The following is a 14,316-nucleotide window of genomic DNA, read 5'->3' as shown; positions in this document are numbered from 1 at the left end:
CCTTGAAAGACAAGTGTAAGTAAGGTGTGAGGTCGAGCTCCTCAACCAGGTCCATGGTGTCATCTTCACTAATAGCTGGGTTCTGTTGAGACATTCTAACCTGACAGTTCTAACCCTCTAAACTTGACTATAGGGATTTTTATTTTTCTAAAATTCTAAAGGCACTTAAGCAAGGCCCTGACAAGACTTTTAGTATTTTGGAAAAAACAATTTCAGAATTCTAAAGGCAATTTATGTGTTCGGTCGTGTGATCAGATGGTAACCCAGTAGTCCAACAAATGCAAGTTTGTATCACAATGCTGCTACCAAAGTAAGAAAGTGGCTCTATTGATACTGGACCAAAATAAGTTACAGTGTGTATAGAGTGCCTAGTCCCTAGAAGTATGACAGAGGTTAAAGTCAGATATGACATTACTCTCTAAAGTAGTAGCGTGGTCGAGCAGTAAAGCAGTATCAGAGGACAGTGTAAAGCATTTGTTGTACACACTCAGTCAGCAAAAGGTTTCACACACTCACAAACTGAATTCTAGGCCAATTGTTTTTATATCAAAAGATATAGTTGTTTTACTTTAGAACCAACAGGTATCAAAATATACTTTTCTCAATATGAGTGCCTTTAGGTAATTACTTTGCAAAAAGGCAATAGACTTTGTAAGAACAATAGCTACAGTGGTTGCAATAGGCAACACCATTTCAAACACAATTTAAAATTGAGCTCAATGGGTTTTTCTACATAAATGCAGTTGATTACTTTAAGGATTACTTTTCTAACCACAGGACTGGATCCTGGATTCAGTCCTGGGACATAAGCTGTAAACAGTTAAGTAAACACGTTTTGGTTACAATTGTGATTTCTAAAGAATATAAATGTATTTTCAAAGTTGACACATGGAAACTTTTCAGTGAAAACCCACCAATGTTATCCTATGAGAGGAAATTCAAGTCACAGGTAAAGTACGTTCTCGTTACTTTTGTAACCCAGTACTGGACTCCTAAGTTCAGCACTGGGATCTCTACCTAAGACAGGTAAGTAATTATGTTTTAGTAGTTGGTACGATTTTTAAGGAATATTTCTAGTTTGCAAAAATCGCACTGAAGAAATTTCCGAGAAAAATAGTCAATGGTTTCCTATGGAAGAAAATTCAAGTTACTGGTAAGTACAGTTAGGATTACTTTTGCGGTTCAGTACTGGGCTAAAAGGTACAGTACTGGCTTCTCTCCTGATCACAGGTGAGTATTTCGGAATTTGTTATTCGGTTGATTTTAGATGAATATTTTAAAGTTTCACAACTCCACACTTGGAAGAAATTTCAAGCTAAAACCAGTCAATCTTAACCTATGGAAGGAAAGTGAGTTATCGGCTTTTAGGTAAGTATTCGACTGGTAGAGTTAAGGTTCTGGGCATAGACTCAGGGGTCTCCCAGGGTCGGAAAGGTACAGTTGTTACACCCTCAGTGGCACAGGGGCACCCGGGTGCAGAGAGAGTAGGCCCAATGCAATCCAATGGTGGGTAGGGAGCCTATGGTTGGTGGCTGCAAGCAAGCAGGGGAACGTGGCTGTGGGAGCTAAGCTCCTGGTCACTTACTCAGGGCGAGTGGGGGAAGTAGAGTAGGGTAGTAGTTGCACTTCCAGCGGCACTCAGGCGGCTGGGTGCAGGGTGCTGTTGACCCGTCGGGCGCTCAATGTTATCCAATGGGAAAGTTAAAAAGTGAACAAAGGCTGCAGGCTCGGGACGGAGATTCTTCAGGTGTGACCACCACTTCGAGAGGTAAGTTGGGATCTTGGAGAAGAGGTAGGTACCCCACAGGAGGGCACATGGGGCCGTGGGGCGCCAGGTGCAGGAGTGTCTCTTGCCGTCGGGAAATCTTACCCTCAGTTGGTCGCGGTTTGAGGGGTCCCTGGTTCTGAGGCTGCAGGTGTCGTCTGGGTCGTCGAGGAGGGTCTTTGGGCACTGGGCTTCGGGTCCCAGTCGCCGAGGGGACGTCCTCGTTGTCTTGGATCACTCAGGCACAGGACGGGCTTGGCGGGTGCTGAGTGGGCTGGATTTGCGGTTCCTGGCTGGCATCAGGGGTATTGCTGTTTGAGCAGAACCACTGCTCGTGGGAGTCCCAGTCATTTGGGAAGGTTCAAGGTAGGCAGGTCCTCCGGGGGTTGTCGAGGTTGCTCTCTGCTGGAGACGCTGGAGTTTTGCAGGAGCAGGTTCAAGGATCAATAGGCTGTAGGGTTCTGTGGCCAAGTCGGTGGGTGTCGTCCTTTTGTTAGCAGCTGCACAGCAGGTCTTCTTGTTTCTTGGTCTTCTTGATGTTGCAATCAGGATCTGAGGAAGGAAGGTTCAGGGTGCCCCTAAATATTAAATTTAGGGGTGTTACAAGTATGGCAAGGGCAGGGACCAATGGGCCCCTGTCCTGGGGTGGGTACACCCCCCTAGCCTGCTCCTCTCCTGTGGGAGTGGGGCAGGAGCCTAGCTGTGATTGGGCAAGGCTCCCCATCTTCAAGATGGCCGAAGCCCGGAGTCGTGCTTCACCTCGCCTTTTCCACCTGAGGGTGGGGTTGGCATAGGCTGGCACATCCCCTTTCCTCACTTAGGATTTCCTGCCATTCTTCCCGCCATAGAGAGGATCAGAACCGGCGCGGGCCAGTTGCTGAGTACAGCAGGTGGCCTGGAGAAGCTCACAAAGGTGGTATGCCTTTGAAGCTTCCCCTGCCCATCCTGGGGAGGAGGCTTGGCACCTCGTCCCACGATGTGCATTGTTTCAGGCCCCCGAGAGCGGCAGTCTCTCGACCCAGGGGTCCAGAAACATGTCTGGTGGTGGCAGCCTCGGTAGCCACACAGTCAGGACACTGGGAGTTGGTTAGGTTTCAGGGGGCATCTCTAAGATGCCCTCTGTCGTGCATTTTACATTAAATTCCACACTAGCATCAGTGCGGGTTTAATGTGCTAAGAAGTTTGATATCAAACTTCTCAGTCTTCAGTGAAGCCATCATGGTACTGTGGAGTTCGTAATGTCGACTTCCCAGCACCATATACTCTTAATGGCAGCACTGCACTTACAGTGCCAAGGAATGGCCCTGGGTACTGTAAGGGCACAGGGCTCATGCACCTGTGCCCACACCACTGGCATAGGGCGCCCAGCTAGAGGGGTGACTGAGGGATGCCAGGGCAGTGAGCTTGTGGGCAATGCACACAGGGATGTCAGCATGCCATGGCAGTGTGTGGGTGCCAGGGTACAGGGCCCCTAAGGGTGGCACAATAAGTGCTGCAGCCCTTAGGGGTCTTCTCTGGTCACCATGCCCCGGGTATCTAGGGTACCATTTACTAGGGGCTGACAGGTGGCCAGAGATGCCAATTGGGTTTTAGTTTCAACAGTTTTATGGAAGGAACACAGGCCCGAGTACCTGGTTGGCTGGAGCCCAGGGCAAATTCAATCAAAGCACATCAGCAATTCAGCAAAAAGTGGGGGCACATCGATGCAAGAAAGATGGCACTTTCTCACATGTATGACACGCGTTTCGTGTTTTCATGCCCTATTGCATTTCAAAGCAAGAGGAGAAACACAGCGGCCATCTTAAGAAGTTGGGAAGTATAAACTATTGTGTTCCTCAACTGAAAGTGCCTACGGTCTCTAGAAACAAAAAGAAAAACCAGCGGCCATCTTATATCACTGGGATTACTCTTGTTTAGCTGAACTAACGTATGTTTTTATTTCTTTATACAGTCTCATTAGGTGGATGCAGTCTATGTTAGCTAGTCATACTAATATGGAAATATACACTTATTAGTATTTTACAGCATACTTATTTTGACAAGAAATGCTTTGGTGTGTTTTAATTTTGTACTATTAATAATAATAATCCACATTTGTATAGCGCACAATCACCCGTTAGGGTCTCTAGGCGCTGGGGGCCGTCGGGAAGATTAAGCAAGCTATTGCCCAGAGTCACATGGTGCTGGGCTAACCTGCCGCCGGAGCCGGGGATCGAACCGTGATCCCCAGATTCCAGCGTCAGTCGCCCTGGCCGCGGCGCCACACCTCCTCCCTATTACAATTGTGTAGCACGCAGAACAGTGCTATGCAATCTGTAAATCCACAACCACCTTTTCTGGAGACACCTGGCGATCCACCTATTAAATGGAGAAAGTGGCATGATGCATTTGAAACGTATTTGGGGTGATGGGTGCATCAAGATGCAGACCAGAGAGGAAAAAATATTTGCTTTTGCACTTGTTAGGCTTTATGGGGACATCAACATTTAAGCATCTACCTGATGTTCGTGTCGAAGGAGAGCTTGAACTGGATGTATATGAGGAAGCTGTAAAGAAACTTGTCAACAGGTTAGTTTAGTTGTGTCCAGGCATACGTTTTTTAAAAGAGAGCCGAAACAAGATGTTGACACATATCTCTGCTCTACGCAAATTGGCTGTGGAATGTCAGTCTGAAACTTTTGGAGAGCAGGTGATTTGTGACCAGTTTGTCTGCCGCTGCATTGACAAATCTATCAAGCAAAAATACCTTTTGTTAGAGAATGCTTCTTTAACAGAAACCATACGGATTGTCAAGAGTCTTGAGACTTCTTTCAAATCGGCACGGGAACTAGAGGACAAAACGGATGATCAGATTAATGCTGTGTCCACCAAGAACAATGAGGAAAAAGTAGTTAGAATGCCTCCTTCGTCATCGTCAAGTCAACGATCGTCGTTTGTTAATCCTTCTCAACAAAACTCTTGTGTTAAGCAAAATAAGATTAGTTTCAAATGTGGTTATCCTCGATATCAAAAGGGGAATTGGGTGTGCCCGGCTAGAAATGCACAATGTAGGCTTTGTGGGAAATTTGGGCACTTTGCAAAAGTTTGTCAAACTAACACACGCAAGAACATAAGGGTTTAAGCTGTTAGCGAGGAGTGTGAGGTTAATGTGGAAAATCTTTTGAGTGAAGTATGTGATATGGTTGTGTCGGTGGGCGAAGACAAGATGGGACAGACGGAGGAAGAAATGTGTGTTGACCCTTACCTGTATTTTCAAGTTGGTGACAAACAACTTTATCTTTTGGTGGATTCAGGAGCAAGAATCACCATGACTATGCATGAGTTTTTTAAAACAAAAATGGCCTGAGCAGACATGGTTTCCACCTGATAGGTCACCCTTTTCATATGAGGGGAAAAAAAATCGAGCTTCAGGTTTTTTAAAGATTTCACGATGTTTGAAGGCAGACGCATCTGTGGCAAGATTTATGTTGCGGTCAAGGGTCTGAACATCTTGGGATGGTTCCACCAAGGGTTATTCGGTATGATACTTTGTCCTGCTACTAAAAAGTCTCTGTTATTAGAGACTCAAGTAATATTGAACTTTTATTAAATGAGTTCCCCAAGGTGTTTTCAGGGGAACTTGGGAAGAATAATGGTTTTCAACACAAAATAAAGATTAAGGACAATGCTATTCCCGTTAAACATAAGTTGAGGGGTGTTCCTTTTAGTGTGCAAAATGACTTAGGAAAGGAATTGGAGTGTTTGCAGACTAAAGGAATAATTGAGCATGTGGAGTCATCTTTATGGCTTTCTCCATTAGTTGTAGCAAAAAAAAAAAAAAATGAATGTTGAGTTGAGGGTTTGTGTTGCTCTTAGATCCCTTAGCAAAGAGATATAGATTGATTCTCATCCCCTTCCCAAGATTGGTGAAATGTTGTTGACTATTTCTGGTGCCAAGTTTTTCACAAAGATTGATTTGACGTCTGCCTTTCACCAGGTTTTGGCAGAAGAATCACATCATCTCACTGCTTTTATTTCACCTCTAGGGACATTCGAGTACTGCCTCATGCCTTTTGGTTTGGCGTTGGCAGCTTCGGTGTTTCAGAGACTGATGTCTGCGTTGTTGAAAGGAATTTCCAATGTCTCTGTTTTTCAGGATGACGTTTTTATTTATGCAAGTTCGCGCTTGGAGCATGATCACATATTGAAGCAAGTACTTTCCACTTTTGACAAAGCTGGCGTGGTTCTGAAAAGACAAATGCCAATTTGTTAAAACCTCGTTAGAATATCTTGGCCATGTAGTCTCTGAGGAAGGCGTGCGTCCTAAGCCTGGTTTAATTGAGGTCATTCTTGATGCACCTCCACCTAAGGATAAAGCTGGTGTCAAATCATTTTTAGGTATGTGTGAATTTTATTCACGCTTTATACCTGATTTTGGGTCCAGAGCCAGGGCTATTTCTGTATTGTTGAAAGACAGGTCAGAATTTGTGTTGAGTGAAGAATGTTCTGTTGCTTTTGCAGATATAAAGAAACAACTCACCAGTGTGGATGCTCTAAAACCTTTTGATTACAATCTTAAATGTTGACTGTTGATGCTAGTAAGTTTGAGGTTGGTGCTGTGCTTACTCAGAAGGATGCTCACACTGAATACACCATTGGCTATGCATGCGTCTTAAAAGAGGCAGAAGTACATTACTCTGTAATAGAGAAAGAACTTTTTGGCTTGTTGGTGGGCCATTGAAAATTTCAAGAGTTATCTCTGGGGGAGAAGTTTGGTCTTGCAAACAGATCACAACCTTTAGTTTTAATTCTCAAGGGTACTAATTGCAAGAGTAGCACTCCCAGGATTGCAAGATTTGCTGCTAGACTTCTACAGTTCAATTTTGAAGTAGTTCAAATTTCAGGAGGGAGAAATGTTAAAGTACCAAAAAGTGATGAGGGTGGTCATGAAAAATCTGCCATCTCTCGTACTAGTTTGAGACAACCCCAGATGATTCCAAACACGTCTTGTGGTGTTTGTCCAAAATGAATGTGATTTGATTCCTGTTGAAACTCTACGAAGAGCTTTAGAATTCGAAATATTCCTAGCAGGTACCGTTAAGTACCTTCGTTCTTTTTTCTTCATGGTTCTCATGTTTTTTGTTTGTTTTTCCCCTTTGTATTGGGAAAAAAGCATGTTTCTTTAAACAAATATAAAATAATAAGTGTTATGTATATAATGTATTGTTCAGGTTTTCTCTTGTTTATGGTATGCCGGGTTATCGATTTCTGTTATCGCACACTAAGGTTGTTTTTCTCTCAATTTCTTTGTGTTGATGTATTAAGACAAGGGTGCTTCTAAAAAGGGGAAACTCAATGTAGTAATGTCTTACTCATGTTTTCATGGCTTATGTTTGTATCACTTTAATTGAGTTCATTCTCTTTTGGAACACAGGGACTCTGTGTTCCAGAGAATAGCGGTTTGCTTCAGTCTGTTTACCTGGAGCGTTTGGGGGTACTGCTGTGTGACTTATTAAAGAATTATTACACAACGACGTGGTCAGCCACTTACTTCAGTCTCACTGTGGCATAATGAAAGGTGTTGTTGGGAACATGTGCTGGAGACCTTTCAGGAACCTATGCACAATAGGGGATTTGAAAAGGGATGGCTGATCCAGCAACTGAAGAAATGCATTAAGTGCAGAAAGTGAACCTTTTAACATGCCCAAAGCAGTGACCTGCTGGGCTAAGGTAAGAATAAGAACCTGGGAAAGGTGTGCAGATAGTCAATGTGTATCTGGACACCACTTAGTTCCATTCATGCTGCGCGCCTGAGTGGGCGTGAACACTTAGATTTCTCTCCGCGCAGAGACCTACAAACACTGCGCACGACAAAGGTTTCCTCTGCACTTATAAAGTGCTTAATTGAAGCCTTTGAAATGCGGCCGTAGTTATTAAGCTGCGCTGTTCAATGCATTTTCAAAGATGTCTTTTGTCTTTGAAAATGCTATTCGAGAATGTTTAAACACCTGCAGTGAGGGGCAGTCCAGAAACAGCAGGAGAGCAGTCAAACTTTCCCTGCAGCCCAAGAGTTTTAGCTGAGGCATACCTTGGGAAATATGGCAATTGTTAGATGTTAACATACTCTGAAAGCAGTGGCAGCTGCCAGCAGGGATAATTTGTGGGGCAGCGCGGGGGACAATTATAAACTTTTTGGGGCAAAATAACTACCAAATTGTTTAATACATAAGCACTAGGCGGTGCTACGAAATAAAGGTGGTTTGTGGGGCACTTGCTTTCTTAAAATCGGGCTGAAAAAGTTTGTTTATGAGACCTCTGCAGCGGAACACTAGTTTGCTGATGAAGGTGATTTCTGAAGGTGCCGAGCCAGACAACGAGGTTTGTGAACCCTGGCCTTTCACAACAGCCCTGTACACCCCGAGCTCTGTCTGAGGTTCAGATTTGACATCTACTATGAATAGGGCCTTTTCTTAATATATTTTCTTAGCAGGTGGATATTTGCAATCGCAGCATTGTTTCTGTATATTTCGACAGATCTGTAAATGAACCGTCTGGTCAATCGTTTTCTATTTTGATGCTTTTGTCTTCAGACCAGATAAGGTTATTAATGACACAATTCCTAGTAGTAGATTTGAACAAATAACAGCATTTCAGACAGCATACATGGACAGCAGCATCAGTCTGTAACTACTGATGCGTGATGGAAAGTCTACAAGGAATGGGGTCAGAGAAATGTTTTATATTTAAGGGCTGTCCCGCCTCTGACGCCTTGCACTTCATACTAACTGTCTCACCCCAGGCTCTGCACTTCCCGACAGAGCCCGCGAGGGCTGCCCCTCCCGGTCCTGGCCTGTGAGGTTGTGTGGGGTTGGGTTGGGTCAGTTCCGGATGTGCAGTGGTGACGTGACTAACGGAGGTCTCAAGCTTCCCAGGTACATGTGTAGTGGCACATCAAGGATGGTTTCTGCTTAGCATTCTGGGACCTGCAGTGCTATGTATCCTATCATTACTTCAAGACTGCAAGTCACAGAATTCAAACCAAAAACGTAGAGGGGCTGAGCTACTCATGCATATTCCTGGGATGCTTGGGAGCTCTGGAAGAGGCTGGAAGGGAAAAGGCTACAAGAGCATACTACTGCATAAGTATGTACAGAATTAAGGGTGGCACACTTCCCTTGTTAGTAATGTCTCACACACCACTGGTGGCACCAGAATCATAAACCAACCCCTGGAAATCAGGTATCCCACTCAGGTTCTGAGCTCTCACTTCGCACCAAGTTAACTTTAGGCTCTATGTTCTCCCTCAGTCACAACCGCATCTCAAATGTAGTCCTCTCCTCATTATTCTAGACTTTTCTAACCCCCCACACCCTTCTTCTGTCAAGTGGTACCCTGTGACACATTTATTTCACCCCTAACAAAAAATACTTACCTGCTGCCTCAGTGCTCTTCTGCTCACAGGCGTCCATAATCCCCATGTGCCAATCCAGACGCTGCTCTCATGCTGGTAATACTATTTCGCAACATCAGAGAAGCACTGGGATTGGGCAGAACGGGTTGGTTTTACGCTCCCAGATGTACTGGGAACCTGTGCCTAGAGATCGGAGCCTACGCCTACTGTATCTCCATGCAAGAGCCTGGAGATATCTAAGGGCACATGATGGTTTGGCCATCCTAATATACCCGGCCAAACAGTCATGCACACTTGCAGTGGTCACCACTCCTCCAAGTCCCTGCCGATGTGAGACAATCGCCCCTCCCTCAAGAATTGGCTCCGGCATGAATAATAAAAGGATTATATAACTACTTTATTATCATCTTATTTTACATGTTCTTAATGTGTAAACAGAGGTAGTGAGGCGACGCTCCTCCGCCTTAATGGAGAAGCCACCGCTGTCTGAAAGTTGGGGCGCACATTCATTATTCAGGTGTCAGCCACTAGAAACATCCCAGAGGCTGAAACTTCATAACTAAATGAGAGCCATCAGTTTTGGACGCTGTTAATCTTAAAACTCACCAGCTGACAGGGCTTTGTATTTTCATTGCTGAAACTTCACTTGTTTTGAAGGGCGACATGGGTAGAAATTGTGAAGCACCAGCAGATGTGCCAGGGCCCAAATCTGGAGTGTACCATCAGGTAGCTCCTAAGTTAAAGTGTGAGTCAGAACTCCTCTGATTTTCACTGTTGCAGAATTTCATAGTTTGAAAAATAATCACTACAATTAATCCTCCCAGTCCTACTACTTCAGAAAGGAGTACCACATTCCTATTTCCTTATAGTCAGGGCCACTGGAATTATGTGGCCAGGGAAGATTAAATTATGTGTCAGCATTAATTAAATTATGCAACAAAAGCAAATTATGCTACACAATGCAGCAAATTTTGTGATACGATTGCATCCTTATTTTGGTATTTTTTGCACAGGTTAACACTGTCTGGAAAAAGGGATCACCTTATTAATATCAGCTCAACACCCAAAACAGCAATGAGCAACATAAAGATGACCAGTCAACCTTTGCAAAGGACCTTCCACTGTGGGACAATATGCCCGCCACCTTTTTAGTAACTTATTATCCGTTTGCGCTAGAAACATAATCCTTTTTTTGTAAACATCTGTAGTTTGTGCAGCAGATGATTGATTATGTGGCAAATATTGAAAATCCATAAATATGCAGAAAATGCTGCAACTGAAATATCCGACAATTCCAGAGGCCTGTCTATGGTCTGCAAATGCTTAGGAAAACTTCAAGTACAATAATTACAATAATTCTTTGCAGTGGTTTTTCTGATTTCTAATGACATTGACAACAGTGAGAGAGAATCAACAGATGCTTGTAATCACATTTGTAATGCTATAACTTTACTCTCACTGGTTATAAGCTTTTGCTCACTATACCGGTTAAGGAAAAGGAATATGGCTCCCAATTAGTTCACTGGGAAAAGTTATGTCCGATGTTATGTCTGATCTGTTTATTATAAAGAGTTATGACAAAGGCAGTATGACTGGCTTGATTATTGTGAAAAAATTTGTTAAGCCAATAGGCATATATTAGATTGTTACAGTACTTACATTACTCCTAATAAACTAGGTATATAAGGCACCGAGATTAATGACAAGATTCCCGTGAGTCATCTCCCTGACAACAGCATTCAAAATATTAGCACCAGGGTCCAAAGACCGTTGAGTTAGGAAATGAAGGAATCCTTGCTGATACTACCATGCGGAGAACAGATAGACCACTTAATAAAAATGTAGAAACGACAGAAAGTTTAAGCCTCATGTCATGGAATATAGCGGGGCTATCGGGCAAGATTGAGGACACGGACTGCCTAACCCTTTTCTTAACCCCTTCCGCGCTCATGACGAGCCCAGCTCGTCATGAGCGTAACGTGCCCTACGCGGATGACGAGCTGGGCTCATCATGTAACGCGGGGTTTTTAAAATCGCAGCGCGCAGCTGGAAAACCACTAGCGCGCATGCGGTTAAAACACACAATCATATGTTTGCAGGAAACCTGGGCATTGGACCCAATTCACATAAATGGTTTCCGTACATTTCATACACCAGAAATCCACACGACAAGGGGTATGAACAAGGGGGGGTCTGTGCACTTATATATCAAACCTCCTAGATGGCATAACCATAAAATTCGAACCAATGTCTGAATATTATCAGATATTGTCGTTGACTGATGGTAGAAAACAAAAATTTGTCCTGGTAACTTTTTATAACAATATCTCTAAACCAGAGACTTCAAGGATCCTAGAGGATCTATCTCAACCCCTGTGTAGTATTGTTGAAGTAGATCAGATAGGTGATATCTGTGTCATATTGGTTGGGGACTTTAACTCCTCCTTATGCCAACACAGCCACTTAAACACGGCCTGGGTTCAAACAGAGAGGATGGCAGCGCACATTTCCCCCATACTATTTTGGGCAATTATTTTAATAATATAATTTCTGAATTAGACTTGGGGTTCATAAATGAATTATGCCCCACACCGGTCCCTTTTAAGCCAACTTTTATCGGGAGGGGTTGCCAATCCACTATAGACTACGCCCTTATTACTAAGCGGCATTCTGGCCGCATTCTTAATTATAGTCTAAGTGAAGTAGCCATGAGTGACCATCATCCATGTAGTAGTTTATCCCTTATCCTCGCAGAGGCATGGGGCAAAACAAACACCCTGACCGAGAATCTGTATAGCTATAAATTAACTTTGGCAAAGAAAAATGGCTATTCCTTGAAATGGAACAAAATAGAACCAGTAGCCTTTTTCACAAACCTTATTAACAATAGGCACAGTGAGTTCGCGACTTGTCTTTCTGAGGATAAAGAAGACTCATCTCTGTGAGGCCTTTCTTAAAATCACAGAAGAAATTCAAAACCTTCTTATAAGGCCACAAAGATCTGACAAGAGTATAGAAAAAGATGGTTTAACGGCGAGTGCAGTAAAACGCACGCGCACTTAATGTTATCCCTAAAAACTTCTCCACGAAACCAAACAGCTATAAAATCTGCTAGAACTGCCTATTATCAGGCAGTAAAAAATCGTAAGAGAGAGCTGAAGCAAGAAGCCTGGCAGGCACTACATAAAGCCTGCCTGACAAAAGACAATACAGGATTCTGGAAGGCTGTGAACGCACCCTTCTACACAGATAAAGCTTCAAACACTGTAGAAGTAGCAATTACAGAGAACACTTGGGTAACATATTTCAGTGAGCTGTATAAGAAAGACATCTTAAATGAGTTTGAGAGTAGTGAGCGAACATCTGGAGCTCAGGATACTGTCCAAAAAACCTTCTCGCTAAACGTAAAATTCTCTCTTTTAGAGGTACAACAGGCCATTAATAATAGTGCCGCTGGGAAAGCCCCTGGACCTGATGGGGTACCAATAGATGTATATAAATCCAACTTAGAATTATGGGGCCCACTTTTAACAAACGTCCTAAACAGCTGTAATTAAATGGTTTCTTTTATTACCTGACAAGAGGCCATTGTTATTCCGATTTTTAAAAAAGGCGACCGCGGTGATCCAAAATGTTATATACCTATATCTTTATTGGACTCCCTAATGAAGGTCGCGGGGAGAGTCATACTTAACAGACTGCAGTCATGGGTGGAAGATCAAGGTGCCCTCTCACAATTTCAATATGGGTTCAGGGCTGGACTCGGTACTACAGAACAAGGCCTGTACTTGGCATTAATTATTTCTAAGTATACTATGGCCAAAAAGGAAAACTTATTTTTATGTTTTGTAGACCTAAGTTCGGCCTTTGATTGCCTGAACCACAAAAAAATGTGGTCTATATTAGCGCAACTAGGAGTTCTGAGGAGAACTGCTAGTCTTCATAAGGGAATTATTTAGGGGAGCTGGGGCTAGAGTGAGGTACGGAATAAAGGGCGAATGTACCGCCAAATTTGACATACAAAAGGGGGTTAGGCAGGGATGCATACTAAGCACCCTATCTTTTCAACACCCTATCTTTTCAATCTTTATATATATATATATAGCGTAGCACCCCACCTCAAGGAAGAGCAGTACGACTATCCCAGGATTAAGAATTCCCCAGTACCAATACTTTTATATGCAGACGATGCAGTTATTATGGCCAGAACACAAATGGGCCTACAAAGAGCTGTGAATAAATTCTCCATGTACATGTGTGATAGAGGTCTCAATATAAATATAAGTAAGACCTTCACCATGTGCTGCACTACAAGGAAGACCCCAAAATGCAAGATCTTTCTCTAAGGCTCCAAGTTAGCCACGGCAGAGACATTCTCATATCTGGGAATCAATTTTAACAAAAAGGGGACTTGGACCTCGGCAATAGAGACAAGGAATATGATATTTTGCAGATCAGTCGGGGCAGTTCGATATTTTGCCAATAAACTGGGAGGACGCCCAATTCCAGTACTCCTGGACATATTTAAAGCGAAATGTGTGTCCACTGCGACTTATGGCGCAGGCCTCTGGGGAATAATCGATCCTAATATAATACAGCTCGGAGAAAATAAATTTCTACGCTATTTATTAGCTGTCCCCTGTAACACCTCAACGTTTGTGTGCCATCAAGAACTTGGCATACACTATATTTCAGACCTAATCAAAGTTGACCCCATTCTATTGTGGCACAAAGTGTGGTCAACCGAGGAGACAGGTCTGAACAGGGACATAATACTGGATTGCTTAGACCTAGAGGGGGTTAAAAGGATTTCCTGGCTTAGCTATGTTAAGGGATTCTTGACTGACATTGGGCACTCAGAATATTTTGACTCCCCGGAGTGCTTAGTTTCAGTTTCCAGGAAGAAACTAGAGCATACATGCCTGCACTTTCTTGAGAGCAAACGCTGGTTATCCGAGAAAAGTAAAATATCAGTGATGGAGAATCACCTGATTCGTCAAGGGCAGGGCATACAGCAATACCTGATCAAGGTGCAAAGCTGTTATGCACGTATGTTATTGACCAGATTTAGGGGCACTTTCTTCAGATTGATAACATTCCCAGAGCAAAATTGTTGGTCTAAAGACATGGTTCTATGTCCCTGTGACAATGTGTCAAAACA

This window comes from Lissotriton helveticus, chromosome 3_1 (genome assembly GCF_964261635.1).
Source record: "Lissotriton helveticus chromosome 3_1, aLisHel1.1, whole genome shotgun sequence".
Lineage (NCBI taxonomy): Eukaryota > Metazoa > Chordata > Amphibia > Caudata > Salamandridae > Lissotriton > Lissotriton helveticus.
The sequence above is the reverse complement of the archived record's forward strand: the minus strand, read 5'-3'. Positions refer to the sequence as shown.